The sequence below is a fragment of the Enhydra lutris genome, unplaced genomic scaffold, assembly GCF_002288905.1.
Source record: "Enhydra lutris kenyoni isolate GAN:26980312 unplaced genomic scaffold, ASM228890v2 scaffoldscaffold19, whole genome shotgun sequence".
Classification (NCBI taxonomy): Eukaryota; Metazoa; Chordata; class Mammalia; order Carnivora; family Mustelidae; genus Enhydra; species Enhydra lutris.
Window position 1 is genome coordinate 27,595,021 of NW_019154103.1, and position 6,869 is coordinate 27,601,889.

Sequence of the window (6,869 nt, forward strand, 5' to 3'; positions counted from 1 at the left end):
GGAAATGTTATTTGTATTTGGATCTTGGCAGTATTTCAGTACAGAAAATGGAAATAACCAATACATATTTACTTAATTCCCATGGAAAGAGGATATTTGAAAACTAAAGCCATTTGCAAGTTTTTTTTTCCCTCATAATCACAGAATTACCATATAATTTATTATCCAAATTAGGACCCTTTTGTTCAGAAAAAAAATACTAAAGAGGATAGGGTTCTCAGTCATATATTGGAGTGTCTATTACTCTACCCATTTTATAGAGAAGGAAACTAAAGTTTATTTATTGGTAAAGCTTGACTCTATATAAGGTATCTTAGAAGAAAATAAATAGAAGCCATTAGAAAACACAAGTGTTCCACCCATATTTTGATAAGGTTTGTGGAACGCTTGTTTCCTAAAGCCTTTCTGTAACCTTCAAGTCCCTCTGGGCACCATTCTGGATGTGGGGGTACTGGTGAGAACCTCATTTGTGATCAGTGAAAATTACTCTAGCTTAAGGCTTTCTAAAGCTACAAGGGGATTAATTGAAAGTAACCAAGCACATTTTAAATAATGAGAATTACGTACAGCTTATAAGCCATAAACTTAAACATAAAAATATGTGTTGGGGGGGCATCTGGGTGGCTCAGTGGATTTAGCCTCTGCCTTCAGCTCAGGTCATGATCCCAGGGTCCTGGGATCGAGCCCCACATCTGGCTCTCTGCTCAGAGGGGAGCCTGCTTCCTCTTCTCTCCTCCCTCTCTCTCTCTCTCTCTCTGTGATCTCTGTCAAATAAATAAATTTTAAAAAAGAAAAAAAAATATGTGTTGGGAAACTATAAATATAGTGAGATAGGGTTCCACTGTTAACCTTACATTGTTCCACTAAGTAACTTTCCTATTCCTGGGGAATAGAGAAATATGTAGCTAGTTGATTGTTTTTATTTTAAGGAAATTGTTTTTGTTCTTGTTCCATCTAAATTCCTCTTCTCCTGCTGTAGGTTTTGTTTATTATTTCCTGCATTGCAAGATGGTTTGGACCTGCTATGTTTTATCAGAAGGTGGCTTTTTGGTTTGTAGATTAGTAGGTTTATGGTTGCAAAAAGTTCACACTTCAAATTTTTAAAAAAATCTATTGTCGTATTTTTCTGTTTCTATTCTTAATTTCCCAGAAGTTGTAAAGATCCTCTGTGTCCAATACTGTCAACAATATCTGCTACAGAATTTTGCTACCTCTGTGTGTTGTAGAGCACTGAGCAGGTTTTATTTTGTCCTCCTGAGCATCCTCTTCCTTCTGTAATTATCAGGAAAATTGTGGGGAAAGTACATTTCAGAAGAAGACTGAGCCAAAAGTGCACCATCCATTGGGCAAAACCAATGATGTAGACATTTTGTACCAGTAAGCATATTCCTTGGCTATAACACATCAGGGTTTTAAAGTTGAAACATTTCATGGCAGAAATAATATGATTACAAATTCAAAATTACCTAGTTTTAAAGTATAGTTAGTCATTAATATAGTATAGTATCTCTGTTCTATGATTTACCAATGTCCCATAGAAATCTCTTTTATCTAAAAATATATTGGCAGATCCTTCTAATTCTGTCTGAAATACTGGCTTCGAGTAGGTACTTTCCAGCAAGCTTTGTGCCTCTACCCTTTCTAAAAAGTAGTTAATAATTGTTCTTTTCTATTCCCTATTTAATGTATAGTTATTGTATATTTTTAAAAAATGTCTTGTTTTAACAGATATTTATTTTGGTGGACTGTTGGTTGTTCTTTTTTAATTACCTGAGCAACCACACAAGTTCTAATCACACCAGATTAGATGACTTCTGTTAAAGTATAAATTATAAAAGAGTCAGTTATCTTAAATATATGATGACCGGGGATAAAGTTTTCTTCTGAAAATGGGTATTGTGTGCTTAATTTAAAATTTTTAAGATCTGTTCTTTCTCAATAATACAAAACTATATGTATATTTAAGAAGTAGAGAAGTTAAAAAAAAAAGAAAAGAAAAGAAAGAAAAAAATTGTACTTCCATAATTGCAGTACCATAAGAAATTGATTTACTCCTTCTACAGTGTGATTCAAAAATCTGAATGCTTGACTTTTATACACACTATAGTCAAAAGTACATGAAACTGATTTTGTCATTAATGTTATTTCAATTATATCTTAACCTTTACTAAAGTGCCATTTTCTTCAGTAGATATGGACAAATCAATATTATGCAATTGTATACACATGAGTTATAAAATTACAACACTAGGGAATTTATAATGAAACCTTGACTCTAGGATTGACCAAACATGAAAAGAATGTCTGAATAAGGCTAGGGGTATCAGGATAAAAGAATTGATGTGAATAATATCAAAATCTAAGTCAAGTGTTACCCTTTTATAAATTCTCATTTGCTCCTTTGTAAATTTTATCTTATATTTGCATAATGAAGTGTTACTGACCATTTATTGTATACAAGTACTGGCATAGATACATTATATATCATAATTTGGGCATGGGCATTAATTTTAAGTAGCTCACAGTCTGAGACAAGAAGAAGAAACAGGTATACATAATTTCAGTCACAGCACACTTAGTGCCAAGAAAAGCAAAACACATACATTGCTACTGGAATACAGAATAGTAGTCAACCTCAGGAGGTATGGAGGACAGAGAGAATCCCTGGGTGTAATGGAAAGTTTGCCGTCATTGTCTGTGCAAAGAAATACCAAAACACAGTGGGAAGGTAAAAGCAGTGAATTTTTGGAGACCAGGCTGCATAATGCCTTGGGTAAAAATGGATTCTTCCCAAAATTTCCAAAGAGAAACCATAATTTTTCAAGATTATGTTGTCACACTCAATTTTGATGTCAGAATTTGAGAAAGGTTAGACAATCCTGCCATGTCTCTATAAAGTTTACAAATAAGTTTTCATCTCCCAATAGTTTTTATTTTTTTGAAGATTTAATTTATTTTTTGACAGAGAGAGAAAAAGCACAAGCAGGGGGAGTGGCAGGCAGAGGGAGAGGGAGAAGCAGACTTCCTGGGGAGCAGGGAGCCTGATGTGGGACTCAATCCCAGGACCCTGGGATCATGACTTGAGCCTGAGGCAGATGCTTCACCAACTGAACCACCCAGGTGCCCCCATCCACGCTCGCAATAGTTTTTAAACATTTCATTAGAAAAATATCAACCAGTCTATGATTCTAAATTGTTTCGTTATCTATTATTATTAATTTGACCTCAGGTGAAGGATAACAAACTTTGACTGGAAACGAATCAATACCTATTAGGGAAGTGGCTATAATGGAAGAAAGCAGATGGGCTCTGGAGCCAGACAGGTCTCTTTCAAGTGGGCTCAGATCTCAATTTCTCTATGGCTACTACCTTGACTTTGTATTTCATTCTGCTCTTTGCTCTCCTACGTCCTTGGACCCAAGCCCCTTTTATTCTATTCTTTCTTTGTTCCCCATTGTATTTATCTTCTTCCAATATATGTTATAACTTATTTATTATGTTTTTTGCTTGTTACTGTGCTCTTCTGTGAGAATTTATGCTTCATGAGGACATCTGGTCTCTTTTGTTCATTGGTACATTCCCAATGTGAAGTACAGTGACACATAATAAATGCTAAATAAATATTGAATAATTAATAAATGAACAACTGTTAGCACTATCACTCACTCACTATGTGTTTGTTGGATATGCTCAATCCTTTTGAATCTTACTTATGTAGAAATCAAGTCAAGAATTCCTACTTCAGGGGCGCCTGGGTGGCTCAGTGGGTTAAAGCCTCTGCCTTTGGCTCAGGTCATGATCTCAGGGTCCTGGGATCGAGCCCCGCATCGGGCTCTCTGCTCAGCAGGGAGTCTGCTTCCCCTTCTCTCTCTGCCTGCCTCTCTGCCTACTTGTGATCTCTCTCTGTCAAATAAATAAATAAAATCTTTAAAAAAAAAAGAATTCCTACCCCATACAGTTTAATTTTTTTTAAATGTGTATATTTATGTTCTACAGTTGACCCTTGAACAACATGGAGATTAGGGGTGCCAACCCCCCACACAGTCAAAAGTCTGTATAACTTTTGGCTCCCTAAAAACTTAACTACTAATAGCGTACTATTGACTGGAGCCTTACTGGTAACATGAATAGTCAATTATCACATACAAAATATGTGTTAATTTCTAAAGAAAAATCATAAGGAAGAGAAACTACATTTAGAGTACTGTACTGTATTGAAAAAAATCCATATATGATTGAATCTGTGCAGTTCAAACCCATTTTATTCAAGGGTCAACTGTATGTATCTATAGATATACATATATACAAAGAGAGAGATTGAAGGAAGGAATAAGAAAGGAAGAAGAAAAGGAAGGGAAGGAGGGAGGGAAGGAAGATATACTAGAACCCTGAGTATAAGCAGCACTTATATGTACCTGGTTATCATCATGTTCCTTCTTGCTAATTAATGGACACATCTGTAGCCAGAAGTTATTCCTCAAAGTGTAGATCAAATTGTGCTTTGTATCTGAGTGAGATCTTTGAACCCAGTCACACTGATCAGGGTCCTAAATATTCTGCTTACAGCTTAAATACAACTTCTAGAAAAACAAACGCAGATGCTAGCTTATTTGGACAAGTTATAGGGCGGCAAGTAGTTGACAAGTGGCAACTGAGTAAACGGATATGTTGGTATGGAAACTGTTGTCATTAACAAACTTTTTTTTTTTTTTTAAAGATTTTATTTCTTTGACAGAGAGAGATCACAAGTAGACAGAGAGGCAGGCAGAGAGAGAGGGAGGGAAGCAGGCTCCCTGCTGAGCAGAGAGCCCGACGCGGAACTCGATCCCAGGACCCTGAGATCATGACCTGAGCCGAAGGCAGCGGCTTAACCCACTGAGCCACCCAGGCGCCCCTTAACAAACATTTTTTATTAATTCATCATGTTTTCATAGTTTCATTATACATTCAGAAAAATACGTCTTCTTTGAAATTAGTCCCGAACACACTGGAGGACATTGAATTTGACAGGTGATCTCTAATAAAAACAAGAACAAAAAAATGTAGAAGTGCTTTTAGAATTAAAGTATAAAGGGCAAAATAAACAGAAGCATTTTATGAAATTTTATGTAAAAGAACACTCAGTGAAAGAGACATCCAGTGGCTTCCCAATGATTCACAACATGGGACAAGGGACAAAGCCAAGGAGTCTATTCAATACCTCTTGTCTCTATAGAAACAACTCTATTAACACCCACTCCTTTTCTATTTCCATGGTGACAGGACACAGAAGTACCTTAGAAAGAAAATGGGTAAAGATAAGAGATCTTTTAAGTGTTGATGGAGGTGAGTGGAGGCTGGTGATGACAGGAATTATGGATGCTCACTAATCTCAAGTAATTTCTTAGAGTCATGGAAGGATGTTTCAATCAGGGCTTTAGCTCTAGTGATAGATCAGGGCACCATTAGGCTACACTGAGTTCACAAAATAAACATTCCCAAACCACCTGAATGATTTTACATGCAAATCTTATTAGACTTTATTTGACAATTAAAAGCAAAATCAAGGGTGGGTTTGTTTGTTTGTTTGTTTGTTTTGAGTTTGTTTATTTAAGTAATCCCTGTACCCAATGTGGGATCAAACCCATGACCCCTAGATCATGAGTCGCATGTTCCTCTGACTGAGCTAGCCAGGCACGCCAGAATTAAAGTTTTAAAAAGTGTTTAATAAAAATATAATTAAGGGGAGTCTGGGTGGCTCAGTCAGTTAAGTGTCTGCTTTTGGCTCAGGTCATGATCATGGAGTCCCAGGGTCAAGCCCCTCATCCAGCTCTATGCTCAGTGGGGAGCCTGCTTCTCCCTCTGCCCCTGACCCAGCTCCTATTGTCTTCTTGTTCTCTCTCTCTCAAAATAAATGAATCAAAAAATATCTTTTAAAAATATACAAATAATATGTTCTCCCTTATATTTATTTATACACTATTATCTCATTTTATCATTGAATTGCTACATAAAAGGGAATAGCATTAATATTGTTTAGTTTTTAGAAGAAATAATAAGATGGTATCAAGTGCATAAAGACTATTTTATAGCTTAAGTTGTTTCCAGCTTCTAGTTTATTCTGGTAAATTCATTCTTGAAGGAAATTTTCCAAAAATACCAAAGATTTAGAAGATGAAAAGAGAAGGGAAGGAAAGTACTCAGACAATTTTAATACCTCTATAGTGGAATTATTCACAGCTAAATAGGCTCTTAGCTCTTTTTCTCATTGACATATGCCAAATATAATATTAACAATGAAATGAAGGACAGACATATTCTCTGCCATCCCCTATATCATTTCCTATGACTCCCTGAAAGTTAAAATTACTTTAAGTTACAGGGAACATGAATCAGGAAAGCTCATGGTAGATTAAATAGTGTAGAGAAATGAATGAAGTGCTGTCCTACTGCATGTACCAGCTCAGTTGGATGGGGACAGCCATCCAAAGGCCTGTGTGCTCTAGTCCATGTAGTGGACAGAAATCTTGTGAAAATATTCAGATTGGTATATCATCTTTAAATAAAAATGCATTATAACTTGCATCTGTGTTTGATGTTCCATGCTTGGTTCTTTCATTGTGAGAGGTTATTGATTTGTAATCATATTTATAACCTCTTTGTTTTGCTTGTTAACATTTCCTCCATGAAGTCTCATTTTCTAGTTTTGAAAGAATAAAGATAACACCCTTGGAAGATTACTGCCATGCCTTCTTTTATAGTGATGCATCTTTCAGTAGAAAAATTTCCCCAAGGACAGTCATATTTGACACTCCCAGATTTGAGGGAATAAGGTAGCTGTGACAGTAAGACTGGATTCATTGGTGTATGGGAAATGCCCAGGTGCCCTT